General features: G+C 46.3%; 1 long non-coding RNA gene across 1 annotated transcript; it reads left to right on the top strand.

Moving 5' to 3' along the window:
- Positions 1-1987: 1987 nt before the first annotated feature.
- On the top strand, positions 1988-5166 carry LOC123521361. The gene is made up of 2 exons (XR_006679813.1): positions 1988-2192; positions 3631-5166. It is a non-coding gene; the product is annotated as an uncharacterized LOC123521361 (long non-coding RNA).
- Positions 5167-17327: the final 12161 nt, after the last annotated feature.

Consider the following 17327-nt stretch of genomic DNA (forward strand, 5'->3'; position numbering starts at 1 on the left):
TTGTGGGCTTGGGCAGCATTGGGTTGGGCTGTTTTTGTGATGCACACTTGCTTTACATAAAACACTCGTATACATGAGTTGCTGTGGATTTGTTTCTCTAAAGTATCTAGACTAATACATGCAACCTGGGTGGTGAGGCCAGAGGAAGGTAAGAAGCCATGAAATGCAGGCATAAAGCACACAGCGAGTTTCCTTCAGAGAGTTAACTGAAGGCAGCTGAATGTATTTTTGTAAAGTGATCCAGGTGACAAAGGGACTTGGCCCAAGTGCATTCTGATGATCCTTATTAATGTAACTCATAACAACACACCCTGAGCTAGTTGCCAGAGTCTATTTCAGATCACGATGGCATTCAGAGTAGAACTGTGCTCCAGGCTCCCATCGTATTTCAAAGGCAGCCTCTCAGAAGCAGATCAGATCTTTCTTCCAAGGCACCTCTCAGTGGACTTGAACCCCCAAGCTTTCAGTTAGCAGCCAAGTGTGTGCTCTGTCTCTCCCACCTCAGGTCTCCTACAGTGCATTCAAGGAGGGTTTAAAGCAGCTTCACCAGAAGGGCTCTGGGCTAGTTAGATTTTATGTGGATTGATAGTACCTGTGTGAAGGTGGGGGAGGAGTCCAACCCATCAATCAGGGCACAGCTTGCTCACCCCTCCTTGCGGGGTGTAGCCTTTTGTATAAGAGTGAGAGCCACTGGGAACCGCTCTCTCTGCCCCTTTGCCTTCTTGCTTGCTGGGATTCTGTCCTTGACTCCAGGGGCAGCACCATGTGGGCCTCCTCACCCTGAGCTTTCTCCACCCTGCCATGCTTCCACTGACCTGGAATCCACATGCCTTTGCGCCCACCAGCCTGTGATCTTCCTGCTTCCACATGGCTCTGCACCCACCAGCCTACGGTCTCTCTGCTTCTCACTTCACTTTCTGATGTCATCGGCCTGCAGGGATGTGATTCTGAAGAGGGCCCCAGCTAGCATCGGACCTATGGGCTTGAGTTGGACTGGGTTGGAGCAACTTTTCAGCGTAAAGTTGTTTCTTGGCATAAAGTTCTCTCTTCTACATATGTGACTGTCGCTGGTTTTGTTTCTCCAGACAACCCAGCTTCACACAAGCTCTGTACTGGGGCTGATGTTTTATGCTGCCGGAAAGTATACAGGGCTTCTCTCTGCAGAATTTCACATGCAACGCCTTTCAGTATGACTTTCTCCCGAGCCATCTTGGTTGTGCCCCTTAAAAGAGCAATGACTTTAGATCCATTGACATTGTGGTTCTTACTGATGTCCCCGGGGGACTGGAGACGGAGATGCTTCTGGCCCCAATTTCAACAAGAACCGAGATCCCAGAGCATTCTGTGTAGGCACTGTTTCCTCCTTCCTGGGATACATTTCCATATCCCTCAGCAGCTTCTCATAGTGGCTCACAAAACCCCAAATCCCGAGAACCACTGACCTGGCAAGTTTTTAGAGACATCCTGCCAACTGTACCTGGTGTGTCTTAAGCAAAGATCAGAAAATCCATTTCAAAACCAAAGAAAACAAAACCCTTCTCCTTGGCCTACACGACAAATCTCACCCTTTGCCCAAAGGTCACTGAAAGGATCTTGTTCAGAGGAGGGTGTGGTACAACAAAGGGACACCAGCAGGTGAGATTGTGTCAGAGTCTTGACTCCAACCCACACCTGTGCTCTGAATCTGGGCAGTCTCTGCAATAGTAGCTGTGAAGGGGTTAAAAGAGACCATCCATAAATGTGTCTACACACACACACACCCAAGAAAGCTGGTATTGGTGATGTAACACTGGTTGATCAATGTGTTCTTCTATTTCACAATGCTCACAAATACACCAGCAGCTATTTTTCCAGGTTCGCTAAATCACAGTGAGTCCTTCTTCAAGAATGCAACATTGGCAAGGACCCAGGTGCCTGGCAGGTTAACTGTGACAAGCCCCTTAGAGTCTCAACTTCTGTTTCTTTATCTGCTTACTACAGGTGAGTAATGTTCGCCCAACCTACCTTTCAAAGATGCAGTGAGACGTGGTATAGTTGCTGAGAAGCACTAAGGACAAAAGGAGGAGGAGGAGAGCCTAAAAGGCTATGGAATCTAAAAATTTTAGTCTTATTAGAAAGAATCAGATTGTTCTGGAAGTTCAACTTGACCCATATAGCAGCGTTGATGCCTTCATGGAAGAAGAAATTGACAGGTAAGGCGGGGCTTGCTGAAACTGAGTTTCAAAGCCAGATTCAAGATATTGTCTCAGACTGCTAAAGGAGTTTGAAGATAATTGTGTGGGTTTGATACTCGAGGAGGTTGCTTTGTGGGGTTGGCTTGGACCAAGCTTAGGTTCAATGACCACTGTCAATGAGCCGATGGGCCTTTGTTATTTAGCCCACTGGACATCAGCCTGGCTTTTCTGAAGACCAAGGATCTCTGGCTTTGTATCTCATGGGTGACAACCTCAATTTACTTCAGCCTTTTTGTCATTAACTTTTATCAGCAACCTGTAAGGTGGCAGCTTTCATAACAGCAGTAAAAGGATGTATTATGATCGGTACTACCACGCTGATGCGATTCCAGTTATTCTTCACAAATAGATTTGCTAAAGATAGATTGAACCTGGTTGATACAATCAGGAAATAGCTTTGCTTTTCTGCCTATTGCCTTCAAGCTCACTTAGTTGAATGTGCCCTCCTTTTCCCTTGGCAAATCTCAGGAAGACCTTGTAGCTTCCCAGTCACTTTCAAGTATTAAAAAAGTCTAGTCTAATCTCGATCAAAATTGCATCTCATTTCCAATGTCAAACGTCTTCACCCTTCTCAAACGTGGCTTGTCCAGATGTTGAGTGGAGGCACAAAAGTGCTTGTTTGGGGCATTTATTGTCCTTATTCTATCTCCTACCTCACTCACTTATTGCTGGTGGGTGGACAAGGTTAGGGCAGGGAGAGGGGCAAGACATCAGGGGGCAGATACTGTCACCAGGGCTCTCATGGCTCCTTACAGCTGTGAAACCAGACAGGTAAGAGAGTTTCCCTGACAGCTAGAGTGGAAAAACACCCCAGGGAAGGATTCTGATTGGCTGGTCATCAACCAATCACCAAAGAGAAGGAGGTGGAATCTGGGCAGTTGTGAGGAGAAAAAGAATGGTGTTCCTTTGATGCCTGGACACTTTGGCAGTTAGATTTTATGACAACTTGAACTTGCGTAGGGGCGGAGTCCAACTTGTCAATCAGGTCACAGCCGGATGATACTTCCTGTAAGGTGTGGCCTTTTTATAAGAGAAACTCCCTTCTCTCTCTCTGCCCCTCTGCCTTCAAGCTTGCTGGGACTCTGTGCCTGCTTCCAGGGGCAGCCCCGTGTGGGCCCCCTGGCCCTGAGCGCTTAAAGTATCCTTCTAGCTCCCCACTTCTTTGAGCTTGGATCCAACTGGCTCTGTATCCACCCACCTGAGATCTTTCTGCATCCCGCTTCACCCTTTGGCATCATTGGTCTGTAGCTACATGAGTCCCAAGAGGGTTCCTGCTAGCATCAGACCCATGGACTTAAGTTGGGCTGGGTTGGAATGCCTTCTTGATATGCGATGACTTCTTGTTATAAAGCCCGTTCTTAAACACATCTGAGTGTCACTGGTTTTGTTTCTCCAGCTAACCCAACCGAACACAGCCACTCAAGCCAAGAGACTCCTGGAATAGAGAACGGATCATACTGACTCTGCAACTTGTTGCGACCAGGCTACATACAACACCAGGAGCCTTTCCCCCTTCACATTCACCAGGAGGGAGCACGGAAGGGTCACAACCCACACAAGCATGAGTAAAGGAAAGACGCTGGCTTTAATGATTCTCTCTCTGTGATCCACCACCACCAGATAAACTGGCCCACAGAAGCTGAAGAAAGAGAGGCATATGGCCCATTGGCCTCCCGTGTCCCTGGGCACATGTCTATCCTATGGCTCTGAAGGAGGGATCTGTTACTATAAAAAAGGAATGAGTCACATAGAGGAGGTAACCAGTGGATAGTGAGAGGGACAGTCTTCCACGGTGAGCTGTCCACATATTCTTGCCTGAACGCTGAAGGCTGGCCCAGGAGGCAGGCTTGCAGGAGACTAGGAACCCAAGTGGAAGGAAACCCAAGTCTACTATATACTCATACAAGCAACATTGCCTTGCATAGATAGCTTATTTCATCTTCCCTGTGATGGTTCCACGGTATTTTAAATGGAATGTTCTCACTTTTTACAAGAATAAGCTGAGGCTCATGGGGGTTGACTGACTTATACAAGTTAGCAAAGAGTGGAGTACAGACTTGAATTCAGGACTTTCAAGTGCTAATTCCCATGCTCTTTGCTCTAGACAAGATCCTTCTGTGCTGAAGGGATAGGGAGGGAGGCCGTGATACTCAGTGACAGATATCCTTCAAGAAGTCTGTAAAAAATGTAATGAAAAGACAATGGATTTCCACCCACCCCCCAGGCCATGTTTGAAGGCTGCTCATAAAGTAGATACTTCTTCCCAGCAGGGGAGCAGGGCCCTATCTATGCTCTGGGCCACCTGGTAAGGCTGACTCAAACGCCAGGCTGACGGGCTGCTGAATCACCACTGTTAGCCCTGATCCAGTAGTGGGTTCCATGCTGGGAAGCTAGCTACAGGGTCAGCCGTTCAAGACCATTAGCCACTGCATGAGGAAAAGCCAAGGCTTTCTATTCCTGTGAAGATTTACAGTCTCAGAACCTCACAGAGGCAGTTCTACCTATTCTATAGGGTCAGTATGCATTGGCATCAACTCAATGGCAGTGAGCTTGAACTATGTCCTAGATGAATTGAAATGCAAGGGCATCCTACAAAACTCCTGCACTCTTCAAAATTGTCCTGGTCATGAGAAACCAGGAACGACCAGGATTCTGTTATGAAGGAGACCTGGTGAGAAATGCAGCCTGGGATCCTGACACAGAGCAAAGGTGTTTCTGGGAATCTAGTAAGATGCCACTGGCCTCTGGTGTTCAGTTAAGAGTAAAGCCGCAGCCTCGGGTTCTTCCTTTGCTAAGCATATCACGGTGAGGTCAACAAGAGAGAAAAGTGTGTGTGTGTGTGTTTGTGATATGGGAACCCCCTGCACAATTTTCTGTCAGTCTAAACTGATACCCAAACAAACAACCAAAATAAAACTTTATTAAAACAGAACTGGCTTTGTTTTCTTTCTTCACCACTGAGATCCCTGTACACCGTGACAGACTTTTGTCATGGGCAGCAAACTTCAAAAAGAAAACCCTCAAATGAAACCTCAGCCATGTGAGACAATTGGGCACAGTGGATTATTGGCTCAAATTTCAAATTCCACACAGGCCAGCTCTCCTTCTGTGGGTGCCCTGATGGCGCGTCCTCAGTGCAGACTACAGCTTCCCCGGAGCAAACTCGCTTCAACGCAACTTTTGTGTCAACAATGGAGGAGATCATCCCAAGCAGTTTTCAAAAGCGTGCAGCCCTTGAAGAAGTTGTCTCAGTTTGCACTGGGCCCTTCTTGCCTCAGCTTCCCCCCGTGGCTTCTCTTAGTTTTCTCTTGACTTGGAAAAGGCGCAGGCCAGAGAGAGAGAGACGTGCTAATTCCTCATGGTTTCTCTTCTCTAATGCACCACTTTGATGACCTACTGACCATGAAGCATTTACCACCCCACTTGAAGCCTTCACAGATAATAGAACTGCACATCCTTTTACATCTATTATGGTTTTAAATTCTGCCAACCAGGCAAGATTTTCCCACATGTTCCTTAGCCAGCTACAAAAAGTGAGTTACAAAGAGAAATTAGCAAGGGAGGCTCACATTGGTGAAAGGAGTCAACCAACCAAGGACCCCATTACCATCAAGTTGACGCCATCTCATGACCTGTGGGACAGAGTAGTGCTGCTCCGTTGGGTTGCTGAGGATGTAAATCTTTACTGAAGTAGAAAGACTCATCTTTCTTCCAAGGAGTGTGACCGGTGGATCTGAACTGCTGCTCTATTTATGGGTAGTCTCACATGCAATCCACTGAGCAACCGAGGCTCCTACTAAGGGAAAGGTAAGGTTGAACAATAAGGATATTTCAATGGACTCTCCTCTTTTGGGGTAGCTCTGCCTGTTTCATGTAACATTTATAGACTTCCAGATCTCTGACTTGCAACTAGGGTCTGCAGTCTGGGGCTGAGGGGAACCTTGGGTCTTTCAGAGCTAAAACTGGGAAGGATCCAAGCACTCTTAGATGGTTCCAACCCTAGTTGGAAAAGACTTTGACACCTTAGGGATTGTCTTCTCAGACCATACAACAAACAAACAAACAAACAAACAACCCAAACCACCTGCCAAGTCAATCTGGACTCATTCACCCCCCCACCCCCACCCCCCTGCGTGCTTCAGCGTGGAACTGGGCCTCAGGCAATGATCAAGTAATGCAGTCAGTTTAGTTTGCAATTTAAACTCATAACTTGGGGTTCTAGCTCTCATACTTCTCTGCTTTGGACTGAATGTCTAAAATACTGCTTTCATAAATACAGCCTCTCCTAAGGCTGACTGGGTATAGTTGACCAGATCATTCAAATTAAGCTTATTGCATTTAAAATAGAAGGTGATCCCTAAAGAATCACTCATTGGCTTATTTATCCACTCTAACAGGAACCCCCTCTTTCCTCAGACAATGACCAGGGACTGTTGTGGGCCCTCCACCATGCAGGCCCTTGGGAGGGTGCGTATACTGAAAAGACACACATTGTCTTCTCTTAGAAAATAGTAACAGCATAGTACAGAGGTGGTAGACACACATCCTGAGACTATAATTTCTGGATTAATATCAACTTTGGCACCTGCCCACTGCAGGATCTCCAGTGAGTTAATTAACCCCTGTGAACTCCTCATATATAAAATGGACTTCATAGTTAATGGTTATACCTGGCTCGTAAGATTGCCATGAATCTTAAATGGATACATGTGAAGTCTATACTTGTCTAGAGCCTACTAAACATGTTTTAAGTGTTTATTTTATACTGTTATATAGCAAGAGTACATTCTTTAGGAGACAGACTTTTTTTCAGTGCTGAATCTCAGTTTTGTCATCCTCAGAACTTACATATTTAATAAAATAATTGAGCTATTTAGTACACTGCACAGAACACAGTAGAAATTCACTAGAGATAAGCGACAATAAATTTTATCGTTCAGTAATTGTTCCCTTAAGTAACTGCCAGGTTAGGGGACTTATACATCATATTTAGAAGGATCCCTGGTGATGCACTGTTTGAGCTCTCAGGGGCTAACCAAAAGGTTGGTAATTCAAAACCAATTGAAGTACTGCAGGAGAAAGATGTGAGAGCCAACATTCATCAAGAATACAGTCTTGGAAACTCAATGGGGAAGTTCTACTCTGTTCTACAGGGTCTCCAAGAGTGGGAATCCGGTCAACCGCAATGGATTTTTTACAACATCGGTAGTGAACTGTTGTTGTTGTTATTAGGTGCCATTGAGTTGTTCCAACTCCTAGCAACCCTCTGTACAACCATACACAACACTGCCCGGTGCTGTGCCATCCCCACAATTGTTCTTATGTGGGGGCCATCGGTGCAGCCACTGCACCAATCCATCTTGTCGGAGATCTTCCGCTCTTTCTTGGACCCCCCACTTTACCAGGATGCTGTACTTTTCCTAGAAGAAAAGCCGGGTTGTGCTCACACATCGTTCTCCATGCCACCAGGACGTTACCCACTTTTGTGTCTCTGCTCTGGGCGGAGAAAGCAGAAGAACAGCAAGGCTCGGAAGGCGTTTAGATTTATTCTAAGATGAAATTCTGTACCCAAACATCATTCCATCTTTTTTGGAAGCCTGATGGGAGAGAAGCACCCTAGGGTGGCCCCCGATGCATCTCCCTTTTCCTTCAAAGGTAGATGGACCCTGTGACTTGTAGGTAGGCATTTTCCACAGTTCTCCAAGACCCCCACCCTCACCCCCAGCTCCGACAATGGCAAAGGTACACTTGTTCGGTGCTGGTTGGTAAATGTTGCCTTGCTGAGATCCAATGGGACAGTCCCATGAGGTTTACTTGGCTGTCATAATTAGGGGAGCATATGAATATATCTTTCTTCTACAGAGCCACTGAATGAGTTCAAACCATCAAACTTGTGATTAGAAGCTAAGCACTTACTCGTCTGAGCTACCAAGTCTCCTGCCAGACAAGGCCCCAATTCCTGCTTAGCCAATGGTTTCTGATCTGAGACCATCTTCCTATGTCACTACAGAGACACAGGTCCAGAGAGTGTGGGCAAGAACCTTAAAGGGTAAGCAGGTCATTTCCATCATTCGACAGAGGGAGAAATCAGGACCAGAGGATTCACCCGGCCTCTCTGTGCAAAGTTCTGTGCTTTTCCACCATGCTGCCCTGGGCCTTCTTATTACCATTCTACCTGCTCATGGATGTTCGAGGAAGGCAAACGCATGCTAATGGTGGAATATTAAAATTTAATAATGTAATTTTAGCTTAAAACAAAACCGAATTAAAAAGGTACATCTGCTGCAAAAAAATGAACTCATGCATATTGGAGGCCCAATACCCACGGTTCTACAGAATTTGTCCCAGTGGGTTTATTCCTACAAGTAAGCTGAGCTAAGGCAGGCCTAGCAGGGAGGTGTGGGGCTTTGTGGAGCCTCGCTTCAGTGGGGTGTGTCTAATATCTCCCCCATCTCATCTGCTTTTTGTCTGACAGCCCTAAACTTTCTGGCTGTCTCCCAAGTGCCCTGTGTGTCCACTGGCTGGTCATCCACATGGATAGAGTGTGAACAGTATGCTGGCTCTCTGCTCCTTCCTTAACTCATTCACTGCCATGAGGCAATACTAATTTATGAGGCCCAAAAGGACAGGGTAGAAACTGCCCCTGTGTGTTTTTTCAAGCAGTAACTTTAAGGGAATAGAAAGGCAAGTCTTCTCCAGCGAGGGGTTTCAAGCGACCTGCAGATCACAGCCTAATGAGAAGCCAGTATGTCACCAGGGGTCCTTCCTTAGAGCCCTCCACTCCACTCACCCCTCCACGCCACCCCCACCCCAGCCCCAGAATCCTCTGCCTGCGGGAACTTGGGCAACTCACTGCACCTTGCTGAGCCTCTGCTTCTGTGTGGGATGACTCCTGGCTGCCCGGCCAGAGCTGTCACAGCAAATGCAGTAGTGTTTGTGCGAAGCCCCAGTACAAGAATGGAGGCTTCAGAGGTCCTCACTAACTCACTTCCATCAAGTCCATGCTGACTCATAGCAACCCTACAGGACAGGGTCGAATTGCCCCGTGAGTTTCCGAGATGGCAGCTGTTTACAGGAGTAGAAAGCCCTGATTTTCTCCCACTACCCGGGCTCGTAGTCCTGCTCTTCTCTACCCAGGATACTTGCCCACAGATAACTTATTCCAATCATTACCACCCATGTATTTTTGGAAACTTTTGTTCATATATGAAAACAAACAACATCGATCTGTAAAATAAACAGAGAGGAACATGGAGGGCAGGATGGTTCTACTCAGCCCCTTCTCACTGCTCACAATATTTACTTACTTACTTATATCTTTTAAGTAATTTCATTAGGGGCTCATACAACTCTGATCACAATCCATACATACATCAACTGTGTAAAGCACATTTGTACATTCATTGCCCTCTGCTCACAATATTTAGGTATCCTCGGAGAACCATCAGGCACGACTCCTTACATTATTTCTTACAGGTCAGGGTTACTTGATACTACTAATAATAATGTGTTGTTTTTCTTATCAAGGGAATCCATGTGCTATTATGTTATAACATATCACACACAAGTCATATATATATGTGAAAGTGAAAATCATGAAGCTGTAATATTATTTCTTTTATTTTTTGACAAAAAGTTTGTTTTGAGTCAAAAGTGGAAGGATATAGTAAGTAGCATTTGATCAGATTTTTGCCTGCCCATATCAACAAAACACTCTAAACATCTTTCTACCTTGATATTACTCTTCTCTGTGTTGTTCTTCGTGCCAATATAGTTTTTTTTAAAGTAACCTTTGATTATTGTTGACATTTCACATATAATAGAGAATTATTATATTTTTATTCAAAACCCATGCTTGCACAAGCATCTTAAACTATGGTTCATCTCTCTGCTCCTTTCCCCTGATGGGATTATTAGCAGACACCAACGAATAGCTGGGTCTGTCGGGGGAAGAAAGGGACAGACCTTTCACGGTGATCATTGCTAGTATGAAAGGTTGTGAGGTAGGGATTTGCCAATATAGCTCAAGATATTGAGTTTTCCCATGGCTCTAAACCCAGAAGGGCAGGTCTACCCTGTTCTACATGGTTACTATGAGCCAGAATTGCTGTGCTGGCAGGGATGCCTCCAGGGTGCTCTGAATGGGAATCAAATCTACAACACTGGGTTTGATTCTTTGATTTTATGCTTCAAATGAATCTGTAGCAAGAAGTTCCTTGGATCCACATTAACTGGGAGATTCAGTTCAACCAACCCACTGCCATCTAGTCAGTTCTGAATCACAGCTACCCCATATAGGGTTTCTGAGACTATAAATCTTAAGGGGGGAAAACAGTTTTCTTTGAAGCTGCTGGTAGGTTTGAACTGCCTACCTTGCTGTCAGTAGTCCAATGTCTAACGCACAGCACCACCAAGGCTCCTTATATTAGGAGAGGGAGCATAATGATTTGAATCCAGAACAAGGGGTGAGTGAGTGATGGAAGTATCTGCCAAGGCTGTTGTTGCTGTTGTTATGTGTCAGCGGATCAGCGTTGACCCATGGCGACCTTATGCACAACAGAACACACCACTGCCTGGTCCTATGCCATCCTCACCTGTTCCTATGCCTGAGCCCATTGTGACAGCCATGGTGCCAATTCATCTGGTTCAGAGCACTCTTCTCTTTCGATGCTCCTCCACTTATCTAAGCATAATGTTCTTCTTTGGGGACTGTCTCTCCTGATACTATGTCCAAAGGATGTAAGACTTTGGATCTCGCTTCTAAGGAGTACTCTAGCTCTACTTCTTCCAAAACAGATTGGTTTATCCTTTTAGCAGTCCCTAGTACTTTTAATATTCTTCCCCAGCACCACAATTCAAAAGCATCGATTCTTCTTCAGTCTTCCTTAATCAATGTCCAACCTTCAGTTTCATACGAAGGAATGGAAAATACCATGTATTTGATCAGGAGAAGATGTAGATAGAAGGAAGTCTGCTAGACCAAGCTTGGAGACAGCAGAGACTGGAAGACATACTTTCTCCATAACTGAGCAGAAAGCATTGCCCTCACCCCAAGATGGGCATGTCTAAGGAGCTGTGTCAGGAGTGTTGGTGCTTCTTGGGGAGTGGCCCGGAGACTCCTGGAGCTTCGGCTGATTTTTCTGTGCTGCTTACCAGCGTGTCCCTTACTGTCTCTGTGCTGAATGTGCAAAATCAAGAGGCCCCATTAGAAAATGAACACGTTCCTCAGAGATTCTACTTTTAAAAATCCTAGATCAGGCAAAATTTCACAGAGAGAAAATGAATAACTTCAATAATACGATTGAGAAGGCAGCCTAGAGGTTAGAAGTCCAAGAGCCAGGATTCCACTCCGCTTGCTCCGGCACCTGCTTCAACCTCTGCTGTATTCCCAGCGGCCATGAACTCTCGTCTAGCTTGCCAATTTCCTGTTCAGAACAACGGACTAATTTTTTTTTGTCTGAAAAGCAAACGGAAAGCCTTCACGTCATCGGATACAGTCTTCCGTTGATGGATGAGGCTGAAGTTCCAAAGAGAGTGCTAGGCTGGGAAAATCCAGCTCTTTCAAACTAATTACTGCATATCTGATTTATTGCCCTCCTTAATGCTGTTTATTTTGTTTTTATTCAAAATATAAAATTGCTCCCTGTGTGGGGAGACGAATGGCTTTCTTTCACGTTTGCAGCAGATCATTTTGTGAGTGCAGGTTATAAATAGGAAGTTAGAATCCATGACTCATTGTGTTTTTCCCTTTTCATACAGGATGTCCCCCGAGATTAACTGTGGTTATTTATTTATTTTTAAGTTAGAGACATTATGGCCTCATTATGTGCTGGCTGCTATAGTAAAGGTGTTTGTTTTTCAGGAAAATGTTATGCCTTTCTTGGGCTGCCTGAATGCAGAAAAATGTATATATATATATATTCACTAAACTAAGAATTTTAAACATCATTGGGCAATGGCTTGATTGGTTGCATGTTTGATTGATGGGTGGATTGATTCAACCATTTGTTCAACTAATATGTATTTATTGGATGCTTATTCTGTAGGGGCAGGGGTGGTGTGCACTTCAGGTTCTTGGCTGTAGCAGATTCCCATGTTGACAATGGGTGGGGGCAGATGGAGAGAGGCAATTGCTTCCCAAGTTCATTTATTGAGAGCTCGGGTGTTTACTCTTTTGTAACTCCTTTTTTCACTTCCTGCCCACCCAGCAAGCCACCCTGGCAGCACAATGGTCAAGCTCCCAGTTGCTAATCCAAAGGTTAGTGGTTCAAACCCTCCAGGTGGTCTGTGGGGAAAAGTGGTGGCAGTCTGCTTCGGGCCTTGAAAACCCTATGGGGTCATTTCTACTCTGTTTGATAGGTTTGTTATGAGTTGGAATTAATCAGATGACAATGGAGTTTGGGGGTCTACAGGGCAGTGTTTCCTTCTGTTGTGCATAGGGTCACTATGGCTGGGAACACACTCCACAGGCCCCTAACAACAACAACAACAACATGATGCACTTGGTGTTCGTTCATTTATTTAGCAACAAAAACAGAACGCTGGTCTGCACTTAGGGAGTCACCCTTCAACGAGTTCATTAACTGTTGAACGAGTTCATTGGAGAAAGGCAAATCATCACAAAGTGTTTTATTGCTTTTCATTGCTGTCAAGTTGCATCCAACTCTTGGCAACCTCAAGTGTACAGAGGAGAGATGTCCTAACTTTTGGAGTGGGTGGAAGAGGGAATGAGAGAAGCTCTCCTGAAAGGAGCCCAGGCTGCTAATCTGTGGAGTACCACTGCCCCTGCTCCAGAACGTCCTGTAGGAGGCTGGCAGAAGCTACACTCCTGTGGGCACTGCCATCACTGGGCAAGAAGCAACCGGGCGTAGAGGAAAGAACCCAAGGCCAAGCAATACAATCTTCTCCCTTCCTTCAGGTTTCCGGTCCCTTTCCGGGGTCACCCACCAGCAGTGGCCAGCTGACAAAGGAGTCTGAGGACAGCGGTTTGTGGGCTACCACGGACTCTCCTCCCTTACTGATGAAAGGAGACCTGGGCCCAAGCCCAGCCTGTTGCCTTCTATTGGTTTTGATTCAACAAGAGTCCAATTCGCGGCATCCCTCTGCATCACCGAGCGGACCTGAGCAGCACACGCCTGTCTTGGCTGTGATCTTGACTGCAGAAGAGTGACAGGTCTTTTCTCTGCAGAACCATGAGATGGGTTTGAATCCCCAACCCTTTGGTTCGTAGCTGAATGCAAACCCCTTGCCCACCCAAGGATCTCTAAAGAGAATAGAGGAAGGCAGGGATGGAACCAGGGTTCACAGAGAGGAGAAAACAAACGAGAGCGAGAGTGATCCTTCCCTGAGATGGCTCCTGTGAGCTCATGATTGGAAAGGAGGTAAAGTAGAAGATGATCCGAAAGTGGAAATTGTGAAGGATTTCATTCTACTTGGATCCCCAGTCAACACCCATGAAAGCAACAGTCAAGGGATCAAGAGATGCATGGCACTGGGCAAATCTGCTGCACAAGGCCTCTTTTAAAGTGTTAAAGGGCAAAGAGATCACCTGGAGGACTGAGGGGCATCTTAACCCAAGCCAAGCTATATGCGCTCGCTTCATATGCCCGTGAAAACTGGATCGAAATAAAGCAGGCTAAAGGAGAATGGCTGCATTTGGCTTTTGATATGGGTGGAGGATATGGAATACCCCAGGGACTGCCAGAAGAGCAAATACTACGTGTATCACCCAAGAAGTACAGCCAACCTGCTCTCTAGAAGCGAGGTTGCTGAGACTTGGTCTTGCATGCTTTGGGCACGGTACCTGGAGGGAGGCACCTATTCCCCGAGGACATGACTTTTGGCAACATTGAAGGTAAACAAAAAGATGAAGACCCTCAGTGGGATGGATTTACACGTGGGCTGTGACAGTGAGCTCAAACACAAGAAAGATTGTGAGGATGGCTCGGGGCGGGGCAGTGTTCTGTTGTGTTGTGAATGGAGTTGCTAATGAGGAGGACTGAGCTCAATGGCACCTACCAAGACCAAAGCTCTTTAAAACAAGGTCTAGCACCTAGTGCGTCCTACATTGTTGCTGTTAGCTGTGATTGCTATTAGCCAGTGACTCTAGGGAAGTGTGTGTCATCAGACCATGCAGACCGATTTACATTTTAGGAAGTTCGATTAGGCCATGAGGAAGTATGGACATCAAGGGGCACGCATGACTTAGGGAGTCATTGGAATATCCATGTGATGGGGCTGGGAAAGAGGACCATACTTCCACTCTTCCCAAAGTGAGGTCATGGGCCTTCCAAGTCCAGGGTCACTGGGATGCTGGTTGGAGGGAGAGGGGCCTGGCCCCTACATCCACTCCATTGAATCGGAATCTCTTGGGGCAGGAACTGTATATCTCTCCTGCTGTCAAGTTCCTTATGTGAGTGTCCTATAAGGACGTGGTGGTGGGAAAGGTTTTCTCTGGCTGCCTCCCACCAGGGCCCTCATCTGTTAGCAGGACACTGGCTCGATCATTCCCTGGAGGCAAGAGTCGTCTCCCGCTCTTTACTCCCATTCCTTTTTCGGAGTACTGCCCACACACTCTGTTTAGGCAAATACCTCTGTGCCACCACCCCATTAGACTTCCTTCCCTTCGTGAACACACACACACACACACACACACACACACACACACACACACACACACACACGCCAGCTGCCTTTATGTCAAGGCCTCCTCACAGTGACCCCCTGTGTGTCAGAGTGGAATCGTGCTCTCCCAGGGCTGATTTTTTCACACGTAGCTGGCTAGCAATTCTGCGGAGGCACCGTTGGGTGGAATGGAAGCACCATTCTTCTGGAGAGCATCTAAGCACATCTAGGGACTCCAGGTCACTGTCGGCGAGGGTTCCCAGCGTTCCAAGAGGCATGAAACCATTTACAGTTTGACTGTATCGCACCTGCCTTTGCACCTAAGCATTTGACCCCACTTGACTGATCTCTCTATTTCTGTTTTGTCCCCCTTAATCATCTGCTCACCCAGCTCAGACATGTCCTCTTCTGAGACCCCTTCTCTTCTCAACACCTCTGGGCTCGCCCTTATCTAATGATCCCTTTTAGATTGTAGCTTTCTCTTTGCTGGTTGGCCTTTTCTATCCCACCCTCTGCCCTCCTGAGAGGGAGAGCTAGGTCTGCCTTGCCTTGGTCTCCCCAGATTCTGGTCTGTAACCTAGCCTATGGGGTGAGGTGCTGGCCGAGCTGCTGTGCAGCTAACAGCACGCCCTGCCCTGTCTCCTGGCGCGCGGGCATGGGCTTGTGTTCTGGGAGACGAGGATAAACAATCCCCCTCAGACCATGGCGCTGGCTTCATGACATCTGCTGTTTCTGGACAATAGGTCCCAGGGACTAGTGAGTGTTTCTGTTTGAAGATGGGGCTGTATATGCCTGCCTTCTTGTTGCCTGCGTACCTGGCAGGCAGGAGGGGTTTACCCGAGTCATTGCGGAAGACTTGCTTGTTGACCCCTGTATCTCGGAAACAGAAGCCTGTCTCCAGCTCACCCAGTCATTTGTTTTGTGGGATTTGGAGCGGAATTCATTAGCACAGAAAAGCACTGGGACAATGTAAGTATTATTAACGATGCAATTAACAGCTCCTGTCTGCATGGGAATGGGCACTTCCTGGCTCCCTTGCAGCTCTTAAAAAGGGGCCCTGCTCTTCCCACATTGACCCTAACCAGCTTTGCCCAGTGCTAGGATCCCACCACCCAGCCACCCCCAGTGCATGTCTGTTGTCAACGACTCACTTCTGGACCATAATGGGGCTGGGTTCCAGGCGCCCACCCATCCCAGTATGGAAGGAGGGGGAACACCAGATATAGATATCTTCTCAGCTAGAGAGGGCAACCTAAGGGCTGCAAAGAGAAGTGGAAGTGATGGGAAGTTAACTGTGTCATGTCCCAGGGACTATGTTTGGAGTATGGTGATACCTTATCTCACTTAATTGGATTGCTATCATGGCCCCATAGCAGAGCTATAGCTATTCCAGTGTACAAATATCCAAGCTAGAATGGATGGTCATAGACAATAAATGAAATGATGATGGATAGATCCCTAACAACTGTCCATGGTGATTGACACTCAGCTCATTCTGACTTTGAAATCACCATGGTTCAGTCAATAGGTGACCCTGGCATATAGCATCAATACACATGCTTTTCAGGGACTGCCCAGCTTACTTTATTGTGGGTCTCCTCTGGGTCTCCCAGCTTTTATTTGGGACAATGGGTCTAACAATCCATGCCTAACTAATTTAGTATCTTCCTCCTGTTTGTCAAGTGCCCACTTGAAGGGCCTCCTTGTCTGTATTTGTACGGTAAATGCAAGATGATTCAAGTTAGAGACTTGCCTTGGAAATAACATGAATTGCAATCAAATACCAGCTATGTTATCTGATAACTTTTTGTTTGGGGAAATGTATTTAAGCATCCAGGCCTTAATCCTGGTAGTGGAGTGGGTTATGAGTTGGGCTGCTAACTGCAAGGTTAGCAGTTTGAAACCAGCAGCTGCTAAAATGAAGAAAGATGAGGCTTTCTACTCCTGAAAGATTTACAATCTTGGGGAGGTTCTACAGTTTACCACAGGGGAGGTTCCACTCTGTCGGGTAGGGTCACTGTGAGTTGGAATCCGTTTGATGGCAATGAGTTTTGGGTTTGTTTCCAATACCTTAGTTGCTTCATCTTTAAATCAGGACAGTTGTTATTTAACTGAAAGCTTACAATTCTCTCTGCTTGACTTCTCCAACTGGTGTGGGGCTCTAACTTCTCTATGGAAATCATACATGACCCAAGACATTGAGTAAAGGGCTTGTCTTTGGTGCTCTGGGAATACCTCAGGCGTTTGCTACATGACTGCACTCACCTCTTGTACTTGAGCCTTGCTGGCATAGTGGTTACCCACTGAGCTGCTAATCAGAGTCAGCAGTTTGAAACCACTAGCCACTCCGTCGGAGAAAGATGATGTTTTCTATTCCCTTAAAGAGTTACAGTCTTTATAGAGGTCTAAATATAGGCATGTGCATATGTAAATGTAGTTATATATGAGGATGGGGAAATAGATCTATGT

Source organism: Echinops telfairi, unplaced genomic scaffold (assembly GCF_000313985.2).
Source record: "Echinops telfairi isolate 266 unplaced genomic scaffold, ASM31398v2 ScPeMD7_1;HRSCAF=3_0, whole genome shotgun sequence".
Classification (NCBI taxonomy): Eukaryota; Metazoa; Chordata; class Mammalia; order Afrosoricida; family Tenrecidae; genus Echinops; species Echinops telfairi.